Source organism: Rhineura floridana, chromosome 2 (genome assembly GCF_030035675.1).
Source record: "Rhineura floridana isolate rRhiFlo1 chromosome 2, rRhiFlo1.hap2, whole genome shotgun sequence".
NCBI lineage: Eukaryota > Metazoa > Chordata > Lepidosauria > Squamata > Rhineuridae > Rhineura > Rhineura floridana.
In genome coordinates this window covers 185,763,917-185,787,830 of record NC_084481.1, presented here as the reverse complement: position 1 = coordinate 185,787,830, position 23,914 = coordinate 185,763,917, and the positions used below count along the sequence as shown (strand labels likewise).

The following is a 23,914-nucleotide window of genomic DNA, read 5'->3' as shown; positions in this document are numbered from 1 at the left end:
GGGGACCAGTTTTATGGGGCTACTGGCTTTGTGGTGGACCTCCTCCGCCACTTGAACCACGTTTGGGTTGGGACTGGTCCCTACCTTGCTGCTTCAACTGCTGGGCCCTCCCACTGGAGGCACTGGGATGTGCTGAGCCACAGATGCCACAGGCATGCTTGAACCGGCAAGGACAGTGGGTACAGCTGCCTGAGCTGTTGAAGGCCCAGCAGACCTGCTGGGACTCAATGCACTGCGGTCCCTGGCCTGAGCTGGGGACCAATGTTTGTCCCCACACCAACAGATGACCACTATCTGCCTTGTCACCAACAGTGGGCCTGGCTGGGGTCATGCAGCGTAGCCACAGACCCTGATGCTCAATGTTCCATTGCACCACAGGGACAAGCGCTGCCCGTTGCTTAAAGTTTTCATCATACTGCAACCATGCGGTACCTGAGAAGTCATGAAAGGCCCTATGTATAATGTCCTGGGACTTTATCATAGACAAAGTCCTGAACAGGTAGGCCTGAGTCATTACCCCCACATACACAGTGTATGCCTTTAGCCAATTTGGCAAATACGATCCACCTTCCTCTTTTTAACCATCTCCTTATCCTTCGCCTCATCACCTTCCTTAGGCTTTGCCTCTGGCTCTCTGAAGAGGAGTGAGAATATATCAATATACTCTCCTAGCCATATCTTCTCCCGTGTGGCCTGCAACAGGTGATTGCCAAGTGGGAGAGAGGTGTCGCCCTGCGGGTATACACCAGGAGGCAAGGGTAGAGAAGTATGCTGCTGCACTGGTGGAGCCAAAAGTGGCTGCCAAGGAGCTATGGCTACTGATGGCCATGGGAGCAGAGACTGTGTGGGGACAAGAACCTCACTCATGTAGACCATGTTCTACATGGTAACACCCATTGGTATAGGGCTCACAGCACTAGCTAGCCCCGACTGAGGGGCCAGTGAAGTCCTGAGTGTGAGCCCCTGTGTAGGAGCAGTGGGAGCAGACTCACCAGGAAGAGCAGATGTAGATGCTGCTGCGGTTGATGCTGAAGGCTGGAACAATGACGGAAGATGGGGGACATTGTCCACTCAGGATTGGAGCTGCTGGTGTCACCTGTGCCCTGCTGGCATGGACGTCTTCATTGGATGATAAGGCTGGTGCAGGAGTACACTTATTACCCTGTTTGACCATTGTCACACCTTCCTTTTGTTTGGCCTTCTTCGGAGGCATGACTGGATACACTCAAACTATAACTACTGGCACCTCTACACAGCCACCACAAAACCCAGGGAAAAACTGAACCAGACAAGCTAAAATTGAACCCACCAACTAATAACAGCCGTAATACTAATCTGCAATTAACAATCCAAATAGTCGAAAGGCCTCAAACCCTGGGAGGGGAGGAATGGGATGAGGAGTGCCCTATGTGCCTACTTCCACCCCCGAAAAACCGGCCACCCCAGGGGCCAAGTGTGTGGCCAGGCTGGAGGGGATAACCCTCTGAGTGTGTGTGTGTGTGGGGCTAATAAGGACCAGTATATGTGGAAAGAGGGGGGCAAGAGACTCTGTATTGCATCACCCTGCCGATTACCCCCTTTAATTCTCAGCCAGCAGGGTGTGGTAGCTGCTTGGCTTAAGCTGCACGGCAGCCCCACCACGAGGCCAAGTGATTGCAGCAGGGCCTGGTAGAGCAAAGGAGACTGCCGCCAAGCTTGCCCACCACCCACAGGCCACCACAAGCCAACAAACAAATCCAACTGGGGGAATCAGAGCACCCCCAACCATGAGCATTGCTGCCGCCGCCGCCGCCAGACCCATCAGCCAGCCCAGAAGGCCAGAGAATACCTCGGCATGGCCGCTGCTGCCTGCCCTGCTGCTGCAGGCCAGATGGGAAAACTGCCGCTGAAAGGCCTGAAGGCCGGATTGCTACCCTGCTTCCCAATGCCGAAGGCTTCAGTGTCAGCCCAGAGGCAGGAGCGCTGGACTGCGACCCTCCTTGTGCCTGCTGCAAAAATGTGAAGAGGAGGAATTGGGTGCGGAGCTGGGTTTTAAGCGCGGCTCCCGCCCAACCAGCAATGGCCACATGTTCTGCTTCCTTCCCCAAGACCAAACCACCTCTTGTCTTCCTAACAAAGGCAGGGAAAAACCCTTTTAAAAGAGGGTTTCATGAGTTCTAAAGGGAAATTCAGCCAGTAATCTGACCGCTCTATTTTAGACCAGTGGAAATTTCCAAGTCGTCTTTGAGAATAGGCCCATGTAGAGCACATTACAATAATTCACTCTAAGTTACCAGAGTATGGAGTGCAGTAGCCAAGTCAGCTCTGTCCAAAACAGGCCATCTTTTAAAAAGGTTCCATGCTCCCATGCACAACAAAAGGGAAACATTTAGGGTAACTGATTTGCATTGTTTATTCACTTTTTGGGTGACATCTGCATGATGTCATGTTCAAATGATATCACTGAACCCATGCTACCATTCTAGCTGGGAAAAGATTTTACATTTATATTCATTTATTGTGGTTTGAATGAGAGAAATACGTGATATCCCCCTAATAGAAATGGTTCCTTGAGGAAAACTATCTGGGTCTCATGCAGCTAGATGGAGGGGAGAAATTTGATTCAGTTAGTATTTAAAGCTGAATCTACTAAATTCACACTTTCTGAAACAATATGAGAACCAAACCACAGCCATCCTTCAAAATTAGCATTTATCCAAATTTTGCAATGCAGTTCTCCAACCAACCAATATTTTTAAAAATGCATATATTACTGGATGTGCATAAAATGCACATAAGTGAAAATAACATACAAAAATGCATTATAATAGAAATTGCTTGCAAAAAATATGTACATTAGTGAAAACTGCATACAAAAATTAGGAGAAATTCACACTAAAATGCAAAAGAATTTTCATGAGGATTTTAATATGGAGAACTGAATTTAAGATTGGAAAAATAAGAAACTGAGAGAACTGAAATTGACAGATCCTGCCATCCCTATGCAGCAAATGTGCAACTGCATAGTTGTTTCATAGAATCATAGAATATGTTGGTCACAAAAACACATACTTCCCCCCCAACATATGAAAAGAAAAATCTATATGTTTTGAATTTATTATGTTCTTTCATAGAATCATAGAACAGTAAAGTTGGAAGGGTCCTGTAAGGCCATCGAGTCCAACCCCTTCCTCAATGCAGGAATCCAAATTGAAGTATTCCTGACAAATGGGTGTCCAGCTAGCTGCCTCTTGAATGCCTCCAGTGTTGGAGAGCCCACTGCTTCCCTATGTAATTGGCTCCATTGTCATACCGCTCTGTTAGGAAGCTTTTTCCTGATGTTCAGCCGAAATCTGGTTTCCTGTCAGTTGAGCCCATTATTCCATGTTCTGCACTCTGGGATGATGGAAAAGAGATTCTGGCCCTCTTCTGTGTGACAACCTTTCAAGTACTTGAAGAATGCTATCCATATCTCCCCTCAGTCTTCTCTTCTCCAGGCTAAACATGCCCAATTCTTTCAGTCTCTCCTCATAGGGCTTTGTTTCCAGTCCCTGATCACCCTTGGTGCCCTCCTCTGAAGTTTGTTTGCATTCTCTATAAACTATTAATCTGGAATGCAGTATGCCCCTGAATTCCCTTTGCTGGAGAGCACAAGTCACCAGCCTGGCACCCTTCAGATATTTTGGACTACAATTTCCATCAGCAACTGCCAGCAAGGGAATTGTAGTCCAAAACATCTGGAGGGCACCAGGTTGGAGAAGGCTGCTTTAAGGTATACAGATCTTAGGCTTTATTCTCAGTTTCTGATTGTTCATTTAAATAATAACAATAATGAGACACTGAATACAGTTCTAATTTATTTACAGATTATGCTTACATCTTCAGGACACCGTTGCCCAATAGGTATGTTTCCTTGTGTTGTGGTTATGTCTGTAATAATTACTTTAGTCTTCTTCCTATCAAGCCTCATGTTGTGACTTTTGAATTATCACAGAGTTTATTTTAGAAATCACATTTGGAGCCTTGGATTTGATGACAGCACGTAAACACTTTGCTGTAAATTGAGATTTATTACATCAGATTTCATTACCAGCCACTGGCTTCCATTCCACTATCCTCTCTTCTTTGAGGATTAGGGCCAGCCTTATAGTAACAACATTGTTAGGAAGAGCAATGTGAGATTAAGAATGGGGGACTCCATTGATCTAAGTGTTTCTGTGTAGAGGAGTCCTAAATATTCCTTAATAAGTGGTAGCTCAACTTGGCTTTGTACATAATGGCTCTGCACAGAAGCATTTGAATTATGCTCCCTTGAGCCAGTTCCCCCCCCCAAAAAAGGCAGAGTAAGATTTATATCAGATTCCTCACTATTTATTTATTCCTCTGGTACGTGAATAAGGTACTAATCTTGTGTGTCTGTCTTCTATGGCTGCGTGTGTTATGTGTAAATAGGACATGATACTTCAAATCAGTTTTTAAAGCTTGATTCTGATGGCTTGACCTATATGTCAAATGCAAGCATCTTGTTGGCTAGGCCTGTGCATCACTTTTTAATGGTCCCATTAACCTTGTTGTTCCAGAGCATGGACATTCAGTCCCATCTCACCCTGCCAGAGAGCCTTCCCCTTCCACATTTAGGCGCATTCAGACGTGGGATTTATTGCATTATTTTTCCTGATTATAATACTAGTGCTTCTGTCTCAATTTCTTATTTTCCTTTCACACTGCAGTACCTGTTGCATTGTGGAACTGTGGTTTTTTCATCAATATACTACCATGTTGCACTAAATTTCATATACAACAGTGGGCATGGTGTGACACAACAGTGGGCATCATCAGACATGTTGCTAGCCCCACCCTTTAAGTGCATGCATGCTTCTGTATGCTGGAATACTGTCCCAGATTTTGTTAAGTGAGCGCTGGTGGTATGATACCAAGAAAACCACAGGAAAAAGAAAACTCCAAACTCCCGCAATTTTCTGGTTTAACAGGGTTGCAAGTGGATGTTTTCTGGAAGCAATTAACATGGCAATAAGTGCTAAACTTCCACTTGATTCTGCTAGGTTTCACTCCAGAAGTGGTTTTTATGTCATGTGAAAGATCACATAAAATGCAGAACAAGTAAGGAAATGTTGAGAAATGGAATAAACTGCTGTCTGAAATGAAGAGAAGCATGAGTTGGATCTCTGCTCAGACAGCTGCACTAGCTGCCAGTTTATTGGACTAAATTCAAGGTGTTACTTGTTGCGCTGTGTGTAGTTGTGTTGCTTAATTTTGTTTAAAAGCAGCACCACAGCAGCAGAGAGTAACAGCAGATGCTGAAATGCGAGTGTGCCAGCATGTGCGTGCGTTTGCCTAAGAAAGCAGGCTTTTACCCTGCATCAGCATCACTGAGACTGGAGACTTAGTAAAATAAGAAAAGCTACTTTATTTATAGAAATACATAGTAGATAAAAAAGGCATACCTAGTTCTAACTAACTAGCTAAGTTGGAGGCATAACTCCCAGGTATTGGAGTCAGCCCCATGCTCGGAGAGAGAGCAGAGACAAAGGGATGTCTCCTCTCTCACAGACAGCCAGAGAAGAATGGAGTGGAAAGGGCGGAAGGAGGAGGGGCAGGTAAGCTTCCCTAAAGGCGTCACAGTCTAGCGACAGAAGAAAGTCAGTCAGAGCATCACAGGTAAAAGGTAAACAAAGCCTATCCATCTGGAGGACCCTAGCCCTATCTTCCCTCTGGAGCTCAAACAAAAGAACAAAACAGGAGTTGCTCTTGACCCACTTCCAATATTACTATTAGTATATAAAGCCCTTAACAGTTTGGGACCATTTTGAGGGTTCGCCTTACCCCATGTATGCTTACTCGACTGCTGCAATCTGGGGAAATGCCACTGTTATAGGTGCCACATAATATTTGTTCTGCACTTGTAAGAAATCAAGCTTATACCTTGGTAGCATTCACACTTTGGAACTCCCTGCCTACTGATATAGCCTTGGCTATACTCATTTTGGCTGTATCTCCTCAAAACATTTTTGTTCAGGCAAGCTGATCCAGGAAAGTAGAAACTGACATGTGTTTAACCTGTTTTTTAATTATAAAAACAGTTGATTTTAATTATATTTTGAAATTTTAAAATACCTGTTTTTAACTTTTATCTTTTATTGACAATTTTATTTTTTGTAAACCACCTTGAGGTTCTGTTTGTAGTCAAATGGTATATAGATTTTGTTGAATAAAATACACACAGACTAGAGTTACTAGGTCTCCGGTTTTTGGCCAGAATCTCCAGCTTTGGGGGTGTTTTCTGGCTCCCCGGCCAGACCACAACCCCTGTCCCTGGATCTCCAGTTTTTGGCGTGGTGTGGCCACCCAGCAGAGCTGGCCGCAGGGCAGGAGATCCCAAGCCCCCCGCCATTCCCCCACTCTACTTACCTTTCTCTTTGCTGTTTTTTGCAGCATGCACAGGTTTACCATCAATCAAGATGGTGGCAGAGGTTTCCCTAAGGGGCTGAAGCCTCTGCCGCCATCTTGGTTGATGGCATGCATGTGTGCTAGACGCTCGTATTGCTGCCATCAACCAAGATGGTGGCAGAGGCTTCAGCCCCTTAGGGAAACCTCGGCCGCCATCTTAATTGATGGCAAACCTGTGTGCGCTGCAAAAAACAGCAGAGAGGTGAAGTGGGAGAATGGTGGGCTGCTCTGAAGCTTCTGCCCTGCTATCCTGCCACGGATTGCGGAAGGGGAGCACAGGGGCCCCGCAGCTGGTCAGCCACTGTGAGAAGAGGATGTGCTGGACTGGATGAGCCCACGTTGGCCTGATCTAGAACTGCAGGGCTCTTCTTAGGTTCTTAACTCACCATCCTCCATGAGGACTAGAGAGCCATGCTTGATCCCTGGTGCTGCTCCCTCCCCAGGACTGATAGGGCTGTGCCTGGATTAACCACCCTCTAATAGTCTCCCGCCTCCCCCGTCCCAAAAAACAAAACTGAACCAAACCCTCCTTGCACACTTGGGTCAATGCAGGTGGGCACCCCTTCATGCCACACCTTCTTGCAGGTTGGCTTCAGTTTGGGCTCCTGCCAAAAGAGCCCCCCTTCCCTCAGTTTCCCTTCTCCCTCAAACATGCCTTGAGCCACCCCTGGCATCCTCTTCCCTCCTCCGGAACTCCTCACACTCCCTGGGGAAGGACTGTGGCTGAGTGGGCAGAGCACCTGCTTCGCATGTAGAAGGTCCCAGGTTCATCTCCAGGTGGGGCTTGGGAAGACTTCCTGCCTGAAACGCAGGAGAGCTGCTGCCAGTCAGTGTAGGCAGTACAGAGATAGATGTACCCAATGGTTTGACTTGGTGGCAGGCAGCTCCCTCTGCCCCCCCTTCATTCATACACAGAGGCTCAGGTAGATGGCCCCTCCTTTTGCCTTAAGATGCCGCTGGTGATGCACACACCATGCACTAATTAATGCATGGCATATCTATAATTATTATAGGATTGTAGACTCTGTGGAACAACTGCCCTGGTGTGCTTTCCGGTGCTAGACTAGAAGGAGGAGAGCTTTATATTTTAACATCACAGGATTTAGAAAAATGTTATTGGCTTAAGCAGAGGGTAATTGGAATGTACAACGTGGTGTGTATAGTGGAATAACTATTTCTCCTAAGGATTATCACAGTTACCTAAAATAATTCCTGCAGTACTTTGATCTTCATCGAATCTGAACTTCTAGGTATTTGTGCAAGAGATTGGATTTATTATCTGGATAGACCATATTTCCTGCTCCTGTATTCCTCTAAGATGCAATGAGTGATTTAAATAATTCATTAATTTATATTATTTGGTGGAGCTAGTGTTAATGTTCATTATTATTATTATTATTATTATTATTATTATTATTATTATTATTATTATTATTATTATTATATCCCGCTCTTCCTCCCAGCAGGAGCCCAGGGTGGCAAGTAAACAGATCTGTCCTTGAGAGAACCTCTCTCTCTCTCTCTCTCTCCATACACCCCTCCCAATATCCCTAGGTGTCCATCTCTTGAAGTTTGCAAAGAATTTACTGGGTTCTCGCACAGAAGTCGAGAGAAGGTGTTTTGGACAGGAAAGGCATTTTTTTTTTTGAATGGTATGCTCCAAGCAACTGTGGTTGATACTTAATGTATCATGCTTTATGATGTCACTAGGCCCGCCCCATGACGTCACTAGGGCCCGCCCCATGACGTCACTAGGGCCCGCCCCATGACATCTCAGGTTTTGGGATGCTTCCGACCTGGCAACCCTAACACAGACAACCTTGTAAAATAGCCAACTCCTTTCAAATGCCCAATGCTGAGTGAGAACTGCCTCCAAGTGAGGAGGAAAGGAAGGTTCTGTATATTGGAAGATAAACAGGGATTTTTTGTGTGTGCGCTCTCAATATGCCACAAATGCGGTGGAGACTGGTGTCTCCGAAGTCAGTGGGGCCTTGAATCCGCTCTGGGTTTTAGTCTGAACTTTCAAGGAGCTGCACAAATGACATATACTATGTCCTGCTTGTGGACTCCCTCTAGGTCTGATTGGCCACTGTGGTAACAGAATGCAGGCTAGATAAGCCTTCATCTTGATCCCACAGGGCTCTTCTTACATTCTTTAGTAGCAACTTCTGATGTGGATTTTTAAAACTGATGTTGGCCTTAAGATCTATAGTTTGCAAGACATATCCTTATCCACTCTCTCAACCTGCTCTCCTCCTCAGCTGAATTCTGAGTTCACCACATCTCGATTATGACTGAGCTGTTGTTTGCACCAAAAAAAGCTGAATCAAGAGCACCTAATTATCCAATGTGCTCGTTTTCCTTTCCTTTCTCAAACTAACAATGATTTATGTTCAGAAAATGTATTGGAAAAGGGGTTTAGATATCACACTGATTATTGACTTGAAGGCATACAACAACAACAGGAACAAAGCACATATCTATGGAGATATCTGCATCCTGATTGAGGGCTAAGCTTCTCTGGATTGTGACCCAATATGATGAATCTGGGGGGAGGAGGCTTTTGTATTAAATGCTCCTAACAACTATCTCTATGGAGCTAAGAACTGAGAACTCTGTGTTGATGGTTTTCCAGCAGCCACAAAGACTACAGCTATTTTTCTTTATAGTCCTAAGAACCCTCAACAACAGCTTTAAACCATTTGAATTATAAAGGCCCTCGGCACTTTACACTTAAAGCACACTACTTCCCCCAAAGAATTGTGGGAATAGTAGTTTACCCGTCACACAGCTACAATTCCCAGCATAGTTCCCAGAATTCTTTGGGGGAAGTCATGTGCTTTAAATGTATGCTGTGTACACAGCCTTTAAGAAAACACTAACCAAGAAACTACAATTCCCACGATTTTTGAGGGAAAGCTACTGATGGTTACAGCATTTAGGCTGGATTGCTCTACTGCAAGAGCGTAGGGCCCAACAACACTATTCCCAGATTCCTATCTAAATTTCTAATGGGTTCAAAAGTTCAGTAGCAATCACCCAAGGATCTGCAGCCTTACATTACCTGGCAGTTATTTACATTTCCACTCTTGATGTGGCTGCTTTATATATAATGAATAACCTTATACAGTAAAGCCAAAGATGGATTTGTCCATTTTGTGTGTATGCCATCATTCTGGTGTCTCCCTCACTGCTTTCATCTTAAACATGCATACATTGTTTTCTTCTCCATGTGCAAAAAGGAATCCAAATCAAACTAAAAATAAAAACTGAGCATGACCTTCAAGAGAAATTTCCTATCCCAGCAAGCTCCACTTAAGGCCGCTGCTGCTGCTCTTCCTGACTACAGACACACAGAGAGGTAGAAATGAGCAATCAGCTTGTTTATGGCACGTTTTAGTGCTTCAGTGAAATAATAAAAGAGGTTTTGGCAGAAGCAGCTTGGATCTCATGTACGTCAATGTGTCTGCTTGGTTTTGCTCCACAAAACCCAGACTCTTGTTGACAAGAATTAGCAGCTTCCCTAGGCTTCTGCTGATTTTGAGGAATCAACCTCTCGCAGCTCTGTGCCACTCGGCATGTAGCTCCTCCTTTGCCTGCTCTTTGCAAAATGACTGCTCCCTACGTGCAGTTGAGCACTTGGATTAAACACCTGCACTAAACAATTGGCAGAAGCCAACGAGCTTGTTAGAGGCTCCATATCCTGTGCGGGAACCACTTCAAATGAAATTAATGATTCCTCTCCGCACGCAAGACTTTTTCCAAAAGAATTCTGCTTTTTTCTCCCTTTCTAGAGCAATTAATCTGAACTGATCAACATTCACTATATTCTACTGCACATCTGCACCCCAGAAACTTTATGACTTTCAGCCCCTTGACACCTGCACTATTTCTGTCAACAAGAGCCCGGTAATCCATAACAATCACAGTAAAGACCAATTTGCTACAGCAATAAGAGATCTTGCTTTGTAAAAGGGCTGAGTTGAAACGACATCCAGTTGCCTCTCAGCGCTAGCCACTGAGGAACCTAGTGGCACACATCATTCCATCAGCACCCAGGAAGTATTTACTGCTTCCTTTATTCTCAGGGGTGCCATTTAGAGAGGGACGCATGTATTCTGTTTAGCTCAGACCAGATATGGTTATTCTTCTTCTATCATAAGGAATAAAAAGTAACCACAACCAATGCTCTTAAAATACAATGCAGTTTTACAGTTTCAAGAGCTGTGACTCTTGACCCTGGTATTTACTTACTTAATTGTTTAATATGTTTTTTAATAATGTTTTTAACCCTTTTTAAGGTTGTTTTTAAAATGTTTTTAATGCTGGTTTTTTTAATGTATTTTCAGATCTGTTTTTATGATGTTTTAAAGTGTTTTAGTGCTTTGTTCGCCTATGTTTGTTATGTTATAATATTAATAAAACATATGACCAGACATACTTTTTCCATTTGCTCAGTTTTAATTCAGTTTACAATGAATGGCTGTCAGCTTTTTAAAGGTTGCTGCTGACTAATAAGGTACAGACTCTTCCTGTCCATATTAGTTTAAATGCTACAGTTTTGCTCATTAACACTGTATTAACATTAACATGGCACTTCTCCATGCCCATGCTTATTAGTTAATCCGGGATCCTATTCCTGTGATTATGGATTGGAAGAGGCTGTGACAATGCAGTTGGCTTTGCCCTGCAACACAAGAAAATCTGATTCATTCCCTTCCAAATAAGCACGAGACCAATGCAAATTTGCGTTGGCCTTATTTAAAGTATTTAAAATATTTATATCCCATTCTGTTTTAAAAAATAAAATGCCCAAGGCAGCTCAGATTGAAACTTAAAAACAATCAATAAAAATAAAACATTAAAACACAACAAGAAGCAGCAGATAATGAAAAGAAGAGGCAGGACAGAAGCATCTACTGCTGGAACTAAATGCTTGCTGATATTTTAATAAAGTCTTTACCAGGCAATGAAAACCTATAGTCAGATAGATCTTCTAGGGTAGAGAATTCCACAACCTGAATGCAGCAACAGAAAACTCCCTTTCCTGCATTCCAGCCAACCATATTTCAGATAGAGGTTGGAGATACCCAAGCCCCCCTCAGATGATCTCAGTGGATAGAGAGGGCCATGTGCAAGGACTCGGAGATGATCCTTTAAACCAGCCTTTCCCAACTAGTGGGCCACCAGGTGTTGTTGGACCACAACTCCCATCAGCCTCAGCCAGCATTGCCAATGGTCAGGAAAAATGGGAATTGTGGTCCAACAACATCTGGTGGCCCACTAGTTGGGAAACACTGCTTTAAACCAAGGGTGGGAAATCCTTTTCAGCCCAAGGACCGCATTCCCTTCTGAGCAGCTTTCCAAGGGCCACATGCCAATGATGGACAAGGTCAGAGGCAAAAGTAGGCAGAGCATTACATTTACATTTTACCTTTGTACGGTAGGCTACTATGTACACACAGCAGCACACATCCCTCTATCCTCCATCCAGACAAGCAAGAGGCATTACTAGAATTTAAGGACACATTCCAGCAAAGCAAAAATACTCAGGGTGCAGAGCAGGGCCAGTTATGGGTGTGATCTGGGGAGAGTTCTGAGGGTCAGATAGAGAGGCCTGGAGGCCTGCATTTCCTCACCCCTGCTTTAAACATTGTGGTCTAGGCTACCCTTTGAACTGATCCTGAAACTGTTTGGAAAGCCAGTGAAGTTGATTGTCTTCCCCTTTTATTCCCAGTCAATCACTACGCTTGGCAGGTGAAGGCCTCCTGCAGATACCATCTTATCAGGAGGTCCGTTCTGCACAACATAGGAAGTGGACCTTTAGTGTAGTGGCACCTGCCCTTTAGAGTTCTGTCCCTTTAAATATTAGACAGGCGCCATCTCTGTTATCGTTTCGGTGCCTACTGAAGACCTTCCTCTTTCAACAAGCCTTTTAAGTAGAGACCTTATCCCAGTTTGTGTCTGTGTTGGAATTGCTTTTTAATATGTTTTTAAAGCTTTTTTAAGAAGATGTTTTTAAAGATGTTTTGTTTTAATATCTGTTTGTAAGATATTTAGATGTTCAGTGTTTTGTTTGCTGCCCTGGGCTCCTACTGGGAGAAACAGTGGGTTATAGATTTAATAAATAAATAAAATGTAAAAGAGAAACCAGATAGTTTGAAAAACTGACTCAGCACTTTAGCCACTGCATTCTGCCTCAGCTGAAGTATCTGGGTACTCTTCAAAGGTAGCCCCTAGTTGAGTGCATTCAGTTATTCAACCTTGATTTAACTTGATCATGGCCAGATTAATCTTCTCCAGAAACATGTGCAGTTGGCACATCAGCTGAAGCTGGGCAAAAGCACCCGAGATCATTGCAGCTACCTAAGAATCCAGGAGCCAAATGTGGTCCAGGAGCACCCTCAGACTGCAAATCTTTTAAGGCAGGGGTGGATAACCTGTGGCTCTCCAGATGTTGTTTGACTGCAACTCCTATCAGCCTCAGTCAGCATGGCCAACGGTCAGGGATGCTGGGAGTTGTAGTCCAGCAACTTCCAGATGGCCACAAGTTCCCCTTCTCTGTTGTAAGGTGAGCACAGTTCTATTCAAAAGAGGCTGCATACCTATACCTAGGTTGGTCTTCCTATTGACCAGGAGCACTTATGTCTTGACTGGATTAAGCTTCAATTTATTAGCCAACATCCAGCCCATTACTGATCTTAGGCATCAGTTCAGAACTTCCATGAACTGAGATGGAAAAGAAAGGGAGTTCATTATCATCTAATGTAGGCCAGTGGCTCCTAAACTTGCTTTTTTCCCATTGACCACTTCAAAATTGCTGAGGGTCTTGGTGGACCACGATTTTTCCACCTGTTGTAGCAGTTGTAATGCACTGTGCTAGATGGTATATGACTTTTAATTGTATTGTTATTGCTTCTTTTATTTCTTAGGTATTGTATTTTTTTGTATTAAGAACATAGGAAGTTGCCTTTTACTGAGTTGTTCATCTAGCTGAGTGTTGTCTACACTGACTGGCAGCAGTTCTCCTGGGTTTCAGACAGGAGTCTCCCCCCAACCCTACTTGGAGATGCTAGGGACTGAACCTTCTGTATTGAAAGCAGATGCTCTACCACTGAGCTACGGCCCTTTCACAGAATTCAAATTGTAATGCAATAAAATACAATGCACGAAGTAAAAGCCAAAAAATACAATTAATAATCAAGATGAATATTTAATACCATGGATGTGCTGTCTTCAACCACAACTCCAGACATGCTGTGGATCACCTGAATGAAACTCATGGACCACTAGTGGTCTGTGGACTACAGTTCGGGAACCTCTGATGTAGGCCATACAGATCTAAAGGTGGCCCTTCCCCTTCTTCAAAGCAGTTTAACCACCAGTGTAAAATTGTCAGTGCTCTCAGCTGCCAGCACTGTAGCACATCTTCAGAGTGTTTTAGTGCTTTTGTTGGCTTCCCTTGGCTCCTACTGAGAGGGGCGGGATATAAATCTAATAAATGTATGTATGTAATGGTATAAAAATATGGTAGGTATTCCAGAGTTGGAGCACACACTATGTTGTAAGGCAGGAGTGGACATCCTGTGCCTGTAAGGCTACATGTTGCCCTTGGCCTAATTGTATGTCACCCCTGGTTAATTTCACAAGACAACTGCAGATTCAGACCTTTGGCAACCCATTGGTTGGGTGTGGGTGGGTGGGTGGTGGGTAAGGGAGAGAGAGAGAGGTGCCATGCCCACATTCAGCTCTTGTCCAGCCTTCTACAGTCCCACCCTTAGTCAGCATGCAGCCCTTGATAGTATGTAGCTCTTAGTAGAAAAAGGATTGCCCGTCTGTATTGTAAGGAAAACCTAGTGGGTGCAAAGTAGCTACTGCTGCTTTTTCCCACTAGAGTCTATGCTACAGGAATTGAAGCAAACAATACTTGAAACTTGCAACACTATGGCACAAACCTGTTTTTCATTCTGCCCCCTGAACCTAATATAGTGTTTCCCCACAAATACTTTCCTTTTTAAATAGTTTTTATAAACAGAAGGCTTCCTTCTTTGAACAATGTTAATCTTAACACCGTATTTTACTTTATTTATTTAAAAGCGTTTCTAAACCACTGAATATTTCAAAAATCTCTAAGCAGTGTACAGCAGGGGCTAATCTACATGGTGGTTTACTGTGTATTTGGTGCAGAGCTTGGAAAAGTTCCTTTTTTGAACTACAACTCCCATCAGCCCAATCCAGTGGCCATGCTGGCTGGGGCTGATGGGAATTGTAGTTAAAAAAAAGTAACTTTTCCAAGCTCTGATTTGGTGCTTCTCACATCTCCTTTAAATTTGCATGGTTCACATGACGTTACTGTCAAACAGAAGCTATCACACAGTTTTCCCCCTGTAAATCCACACTAATCCAATCCACTGATAATACAAAAAGGAAAGAAAAAAAGTAATCACTCCTTTTCTCTAGTGCTTGCAGACACTTTGCTCTGATGCTTTTAGGTGGGTGTGGCGATTGTTACTTTCTCCACGCCCACTATCTCCCCCTCCTTTCATTTTATGTCCTGTAGGCTGACAAGCAACTTCTGGTTGCTCTTCTCCATTCTGCTGACCTTTTTTATGTTGCTGCAAATGGTGCCTTTATTTTCTTTTCCCCCTAACTTGTGCGCAAAAGCATAATACTGCTCAAACAAAGTTTTGCATTTCAGTTGTATCCTACCAGGGAAAACACAGATATTAGCTCTTCTGGGTTTTTTTTTAGAAAGGAACCTACTGCAGCTGGTAGAACAGACTGAGCATGCCTAGTCACCTAGCAACTAGAGGGAGTAGAAATGTATAATTAGAGGGTGGGGCCACAAGGAAAAAGACAGACTAATCCTCACTAGAGGAATGCCTGCTTGTGTGTATGGGAAAAGGCAATTGGCAGCTAACTTTTAAGCAGGAACTGAGGATGATGCAAATGAAAAGTGAAAGTAAAAGTGTATTTCTTACAAAGAAATGCTCCCATGCAACTGAGCTGTAAGCAAACAAACAATACATAGTTCAAACAAAAAATACAACCTAAAATAAATAAAACAGCAGTATAAAAAGCAAATAAAACAGAAATTCAGATGATGTAATTCAGAGAACATGTAAAACAGGATCCAATCTTCTGGGTTTGGGAGAGCCTGGGCAAAAAGAAAAGTCTTCACACTGATGGTTGCTTCTTTATGTATGGCACAGGGAAGGGCATTCCACAGTATAGGAACACACAACAGAAAACTGTTTTCAGGTCACCGCCCTATAATATTCTGTAGGGTGCAGAACCATGAATAGAATTTCCCCAGATGACCTAAGTAATCTTACAGGTCTATACAGGGCCAGGCAATCTTTCAAGTAACCTGGTCCTGAATTTACAAAATTCTGCCACTATACTGTATTTTATAATCACAAAGATTACTTTTAAAACATGAGAATTTCTTTATAGTTTTAGGTGTAACTTCTTTTATCTGCCTTTCATCAAATTATTTCATAATACAACCACTGGGATTCCATATATTTCCAGTAGCAACTGCAACAGACACAATTTTAAATACGTATATTTAAATATGGCTTTTTTCATATTTGCCAATATTTTGTACCAGCTTTGCTCTATAAACATGAAGGTATCTCATCAGTTTACCTATTCCAAGCAACATTAGACAAGAGGCATGATGAATATTGCCAAATTGCATAATGCTATTTTGTAGATGGAGAGGCCTGTAGATGGTGCTATAAACTTGCAGGAAAGGAAACCATAGCTGTCTTAGTGAATCTTCTGGAGCTTAAAAAATTGGCTATTCTTATTTTCCTTTCTACAGGTATTGATGCTATAAAGAAATAACGTGCAATGCAATGTCTTCAGTAGAGAGGAGTCTGATTATTTAAATATTCAAACATGCTTAGATAAGCATCAAGGTTTTGGTCACAAACTCTCCTCCCCACTGAAGTGTCTTTCTTTCTTTCTTTCTTTCTTTCTTTCTTTCTTTCTTTCTTTCTTTCTTTCTTTCTTTCTTTCTTTCTTTCTTTCTTTCTTTTGTTCGTTCTTTTGTTCGTTCTTTTGTTCGTTCTTTTGTTCGTTCTTTTGTTCGTTCGTTCGTTCTTTCTTTCTTTCTTTCTTTCTTTCGTTCGTTTGTTCGTTCGTTCGTTCGTTCGTTCGTTCGTAAATCTATACGTTGCCCTTCAATGTAAATCTCCCAGAATGGCACACCTAAAACAATTTTAAAAAATCAATAGATTAATAGATTTTTTAAAATCATATATTTTATTTTATTTATTTATTTTATTAGATTTATATACCGCCCGACTAGCATTAGCTCTCTGGGCGGTGAACATAAATAGCAGAAATCAGTGAAAAACAGAGCAATACAATTCAGCAGAACAGATGAAACCATATTTAAAACCAACTTACATTATATGTTGGAATGCCTGGGCAGATGGAGTTCCTTATCTGGTGCCAAGATGATGTCAAAGCTTGGAGTCAGGCAAATTTCCCTGGATAGGATATTTCCGTGTGGTATAGTGGATAGAGTCTTGGACTAGAAACTAGGAGACCAGGGTACAAATCCCCACTTAGCCATGAAGTTCATTGGGTGACCTCATTGCCTCTCAGCCTAAATAACTTCACAGGGTTGTTGTGAAAAATCAGAAGTGAGACACACCACCTCGAGCCCTTTGGAGGAAAGGTGGGATATAAATGTAATAAATAAATATATGTAGCGCCATGCCCTTTCCTCAGTCCCTTCAGTTGGCAGGTAGACCCAGAAGAGGGCATCCATTGCTTACCGCAAAGTCTGGGAAGGCCCATGCTGCAGAAGGCAGCCTTTCAGATAACTGGATCTCAGGTTGGTGGCCTGTCTATGTGTTTCTGGTATATATATACATACTGCCGTGGCGTGGGATCTTATCTGTGCCACTGTGGAATATGGAGCTGGAGCCTCAGGCAGAGCCTGTTCTAAAGGGTGGCCAGGTGGGGCACTGGCCCGAGGGCCCCTGGGGCTGCAGGGGCCCCTGAGGGGCCCTCTGGTCCCCTGCCACAGATCGCATGGTGAGAGCTTTGGAGCGTCCACCATTCCCTTGCTTAACCTACCTTGTTCTGCGGTTGCACACACAGCGCTGCCCTTAATAAAGATGTCGGCTGAGGTTTCCCTAAGGGACTGAAGCCTCTGCCGCCATCTTGGCTGATGGCACTCATGTGTGCTGTGCACGTGCATCCCTGTCATGAACCAAGATGGTGGCAGAGGCTTCAGCCCCTTAGGGAAACCTCGGCTGACATCTTTGTTAAGGGCAATCGCAGAACAGCTGGGAAAGGTAGGTTATGCAAGGGAATGGCAGGCTGTGTGATCCACAGCAGCGATCCTGCCACGAATCACAGAAGGGGAGTGTCATGGCCTGGGGCAGGATTGTGCCCAAGGGCCCCAGCATGTCTGGGGCTGGCCCTGGCCTCAGGGCCAGTTAATACAATCAGTAAAACCAAGTGGTAAAATTTTTCCTGGACTTTACCACTTTAGGCTATAACTGTGTGTGTGTATGGTTGAAGGTGATGAATTAGTGAATCATCCCCCTGGGGAAAAAGCCCCTTGTCTATAGAAAACTAGGAATCATGGGGCCTTTTCCTGCTCATCTACCCTCCCTGCCTTTGCTTAGTATCAGCATAGTTTATAGAAACTATTTCAGGATTTCCATCCATGGGAAAAATAATAAGTAACTGGTTTGGGGCTGAATCATGGGATCTTTAGGTTCAGACTTGAATCTTGAGACCATTATGCAGTCTGTACAATTGTATTTTTCCATCTTGAAAGACAGATGTGGCCCTGATGACATTTAAATGTTAAAGTGTTCAGATTCTATAATGTTAAACCCTACCCTTGAGTCATATAGCTCATAGCAGCTAATCCATGGTTTAGGTTCAGCAGTTTTGACAATGGATGAGGAAGTGGTGTGGGCCACATCCTATTTCCTTAGACTTCTGTTGCCCAGAGTATCACGTACTCATTCATTCATAGTTTCAATCTTATAGTGTAATAGGTGGACCTAGCACGGTCGCTAGCCTTCCTTGTTAGGTGGGACAGCCATTCCCCACCACCACCACTGGTGCAGAGGATGTGAGGGCCAGGGCAGGGAAGGAAAAGGTTGTGACGTGTCCCCTTACTCCTCCTCCATGCAGAGTGTGTGTTAACTTACATAATGGGCTATGTAAAGGTCAAGTTAACAGAAAATTTAGTATGAACACCAGGAATTAAATGACTGGCATATTTTTGTTTCATTTAAAAAAGGATGTTAAGAATACAGTGAACAAGGGATACCAAAAGGTATAAAACAAAACAAAATAGTTTATGCTATAATTAAAAAGTTAAAAACTAGAGAGGAGCTTGTTTTCTCAAAAAATCAGTTTTAATCATGTATCATGACAACACCAATGGGGGAAAAACAATTTCAGAAAGAGAGGAGGAACACATTACAATGCAACCATAGTCAAGCATTTAGGGAGAGTGATGCTGAGAACAATATGCATAACTTTCTTGTTGAAGTCAATGAGAATGACCTTAACTATGTAAAATACTTACTGCATAATAAACTTCCTTTTGTTTACTTATAAAAATGCTTGATAGACATCCAAGAATGCTTTCTGAATGATAGGTTCATTACACTTTTTCAGAGAGAAAATAAATACTTTAGAGTGTGCTTGTTAACTCTTCCTTGAGGGTCCCTCTTCCTAGTCTTGTTCCTGACCTTTAGATTCTCCTTTCTGTTGGACAATCAAGGGAAAGCTTTTTAACTAGTTGCTATATAAAGGACTAGCTAAGCAACTGGAAAGTAACTGTGGAAAGCAATCAAAATTTCTTTTCATTTTTACTGGTTGCCGAGTCGATTTTTCTGCCCAGAAGCCTTGAAAAGGCCTCATGGTGAGCTGCACACATTGGGAAAACGGAAAGTTTGCCTTACTGTGAAGTGTCATTCTCGTCAGCGGAGTGTGGAGCGTACAACTATTGGTTAATTCCTCCTGGAGGCAGAGTCAAAATACACTTTGAAAAAGATACTTTGAAAAGGAAACTTCTTGGTGGCCAGCTGAGAGGGGAGGTAACCTTTTCCTAACTTCCAGTTTGTGGCAAAGCTGACCAGCAAGTGACAGGTCACTGAACTAGAACATAATAAACAACTTGAACAGTGGATAGAAAAAGAACACAGGAATATTCAAGTACAAAAAAGAGATTTGCCATGGGAGGCCCTGTCTACACTATCCAGGTTACTGCATGAACATGAAAATGCCTAAAGGCCCCAGAGAGGGAGCCCTATCCACCCTGTGGCCTAGGTACCTCTGCAGGGTAGGGCTGTATGCTCCACTCTCTGCTGACCAGAAAGACACTTCATGGTAAGGCCAACTTTCTGTTCTCGGTCAGCAGAGGAGTGGAGCATACAGGTATAGGATTACTGAAGCAGTAACACTAGCCATCCTAGGGTGGGATGCAGACCTAAGCCACCACTCTCTGAAGAATCCTCCTGCTGAAGGCAGCATCAGCAGAAGTGAATTTGTCCACTTTGTAGTGTCAGATGTGTCCAGGTGATGGTCTTGCAAATTTCTTCCAGTGGCAGCTGCCCCTCTAACAGACTGGATGGTGATTCCCTGAGGGGCTGTCTTGGCCTTGGACTGTTAGGCCTGAACCATGCATTCTTGTAATCATTTGCTAATGGTGGATCTTGAGACTTTGCATCCCTGGGCCCCTGGCTTGAATGAGACAAATAGGGCTTACCTGGTCTGGTCCAGGTAGACTCTGAGAATGTGTTTGATGTCCAGCTTACACCATCTTTTCTCCCTGTAGTGTACTGGGCTGGGGCAGAAGCTGGAGAGATATCCTGACACCAATGGAATGCAGAGTTGACCTTGGGTAGGAAGCTAGGGTCAGGATGAAAACAACCTTGTCAAGGTGGAACATGCAGAATTCCTCCCTGATGGATAGGGCTCCCATTTCCTCCACCTGTTTGGCTGACATGAGGAAGGCTGTCTTGAGATAATTTCCCTTATGGGAATCAAGTGAGTCAGCTCAAAGGGTGGGAGGAGAGAGCCCTTAGGGCCAGGATAAGGTCCCAGAAAGGAATCCTGTGTTGCAGTGACACTAGCCAGGAGTATAGGGTTGCCAGGTCAGAAGCATCCCAAAACCTGAGATTTCAGGGGCGGGCCCTAGTGATGTCATGGGGTGGGCCCTATTGATGACACAGGGCAGGCCTGAGTGATGTCACAGGGGTGGGCCCAAGTGAAGTCATGAAGCATGATACATTAAGCATCAATCACAGTTGCTTAGAGCATACAATTAAAAAAAATCTGATTGGAAATTAAGATAGAAATCTTAGCTAAAAGTTGGAGCCTGGGTAGGGAACATTTAATCTAGTCTAACTGCTTTTGGCAAGAAGGGTTTAAGTGCCTTCAGGCCAGGCCAGTCACCAGAAGGCCACTGTAGGAAGAAAGGAGCCTAGTGTTGTGGAGATGTTAGATGGGACCATTCGGGAGTAAAGATGGATGCCCTTGAAGGCTGCAATACTAAGAGACTAAGCCCCCATAGAACTCAACAGGACTTACTTCTGAGTAGATATAGTTTGGATTGTGCTGTTGGTAAAGCTTGACTAGGGATCCTCTGCAAAGACATCCATATCCAAGCAGGGTTGGCAACCCCCTGCCTGCAATGCCCTGTCTTTTTCTTTTAACGTGGTTGCTCCAAACTTCTTTACAGATTTGACCCTTCACTTCAGAAAGAGGTCTGAGAAATGAGTAAGAGAAAGAAGATTCTCTACCCTTTCGGTCTACCCTGTGGGCTGCTGTAAACTCACTTTGACAGCCAACCCAATTCCAGTGAGTAATAATTGACAGAGAAAAAACACACATGGTCTGGTCTACCTTCACAGGCAGCAGCTTGGGAACAACAGTTGCAGCCACACTTCCCAATATGTGAATTCTCTTTTACCACTATTGGGCAAGAAACAAACTGGCATGCAACCAACAAGGTGTATCATCAATGGGTTTTAGGGGGTTGAGCTGAGCACATGCAACCACTGCTGTTGCTTCTATGGATGTAGGGGAGTGAGGTTAGAGAAAAATGAAATGCAAACAGAAAATGAAAATCAAAAGACAGCGATGCTTTCCTAAATGCAATACCACACCAACCACAACAAGATTCCTATGAGTAAGGCAGACAACTTAGCATCCCACAACCAGTTACGATTCATAACCAAAAACCAAAACTAAAACAAATCCTGGCAGCCAGTCAGTTAATGCAGAATGCTGCAGCATGATTGCTGACATGAGTGAGATCCTATCAGCACATAATACCTCTGCTCTGAAATCTGCATTGGTTGCTGATTTGCTACCAGGCCAAGTTCAAGCTGTGCTTTCCATGTTATGGGTGCCACATGGTACTTGTTCTGCTCTTGTAAGAAATCAGTCCTGTAAAGTGGCAGCATTTTGGATACTCTGTTCATAGGATTTTTGTGGTAAGAGGTATTCAGAGGGTGTTTACCATTGTTTTCCTCTGACTTTGGACACATATCATACTTTGGACACATAATGAAAAGACATGATTCACTACAAAAGACAATAATGCTGCGGAAAACAGAAGGGAGTAGAAAAAGAGAAAGACCAAACAAGAGATGGATTGATTCCACAAAGGAAGCCACAGACCTGAACTTACAAGAACTGAACAGGGTGGTTCATGACAGATGCTATTGGAGACCACTGATTCATAGGGTTGCCTTAAGTCGAAATCGACTTGAAGGCACATAACAACAACAACAACAACGAAGTGGCAGCACCTATGCTTTGGAACTCCTTGCCTATTGACATTAGGCAGACGCCTCTTTTCAGCACCTGCTAAAATCATTTTTGTTTAGGCAAGCCTATCCACGCATGTAGAAGCTATTGTGTTTTTAAATGTTTTTAACTCATTGCTGGTTTTATTATTTTGAATGTTTTTAAATACATGTCTTTAAGAGTTTTTGCCAATAATTTTATTGTTTTAATTCTTTCTATAAACCGCTTTGAGATTTTTTACAATAAAGCAGTATATAAATGTTGTAAATAAAATACATACATAAATTTTGGAGTCACTGTGGCCCTTGAGTCTCCTCCCACTTTTAGGAACAAAGGAATCTGCCTTATACTGAGTCAGGCCATTTGCTACCACATAGCTCAGTACTGATGACATGGACTAGCATTGGCTCCCCAGGATTCCAGGCAATACTTTTTTCCAGAAATTGAATTCTGGACCTTTCCATGCAAGCATATGCCCTACCAATGATCTACAACCCTTCCCCTGTTTAAAAAAGTATCTTTTAAAATTGTTCTTTTTAATTCACTCTTGAATGCACATCATACCTAGGGTAGATCCACACCATGCATTTAAAGTGCATTCAACACCCATTTGAAACACATGAATCCCACCACAGAATCATGGGAACTGCAGTTTGTTAAGAGTGGTGAGAACTATAACTGTGAGGGGGAAACAACACTTGCCAGGATTCTTTAGGGGAAGTCATGCACTTTAAATGCAAGTTGGATGTGCTTTAAATGTATTGTGTGGATCCACTTAATAAATTTTGCTGCATGTAAATTGTTTTAATTAATTTTTCAAAATGGAAATGAGCTATAAAGTGTAGTAGATGACCATGGGCTACTCACCATCTGTCAGCCTATTTGCCCCTCAGGATGAAAACAATGGAGGACCGTGACCACCCCAAGGAAGAAGGGTACACTTAAAATATAGAGGAAGTATTGTACAACCATAGGGTGAAATCGGTTACTTATGGGGACACAATATGAAGAAATATTTATATAAGCATGACTGTCAAAGATGTTTATTATTTACACAACCTGTAAAGATATTTATAGTGCAATCCTATGTTTGTTTACTCAGAAGCAAGTCCCAATGTATTCAATGGGGCTTACTTAACCAGGGAAAACTGCAGCCTCAAGTGATAAGGAACTTGTTCTTTTAACAATTATTTTAAGTTGAGACCTTATGCCAGTCTGTGTCTGTGTCTGCATCTTTAAAAGTTGTGCGGGGGAAGGGAGAATTCCACCTTGTGGTTTTTCCCATTACAATGTTGCAAGAACACCTGCACTTGGCTGACTTTCTCTTCTCCTAAAGATACAGGATTAGTCTCAGGCCCTGAACCTGGCAGCCCTAGTTGGTATACTCCCAATTTGGTGCCCCCCTGGTGATTTGTACTTTCTTTGGCTGTGACATTGTCAGTCCTGCCCAGCACATGGTTTTAAGATGAAGGGGAGGAACTCCTGAAGGGCCAGTCTGATTGCCCTGAGTTCCAGCCAGGTGATGGACTGAAGGCCCAAAGAAGTCCAGGCTACACTAAGATCCTTGGATCAGGAGGCACATCCCTTGGATTTGCCACATGTTTTGGATTTAGAATGTCTACTAGAGACTCTGTGTTTGATGTTCCTCCTTCTCCTATCT

General features: G+C 43.2%; 1 pseudogene; it reads left to right on the top strand.

The window, feature by feature from the left end:
* Window positions 1-1,043: 1,043 nt before the first annotated feature.
* The window catches only part of LOC133378021 (nucleolar and spindle-associated protein 1-like), a 52,442-nt pseudogene continuing 29,571 nt past the window's right edge, over window positions 1,044-23,914 (top strand).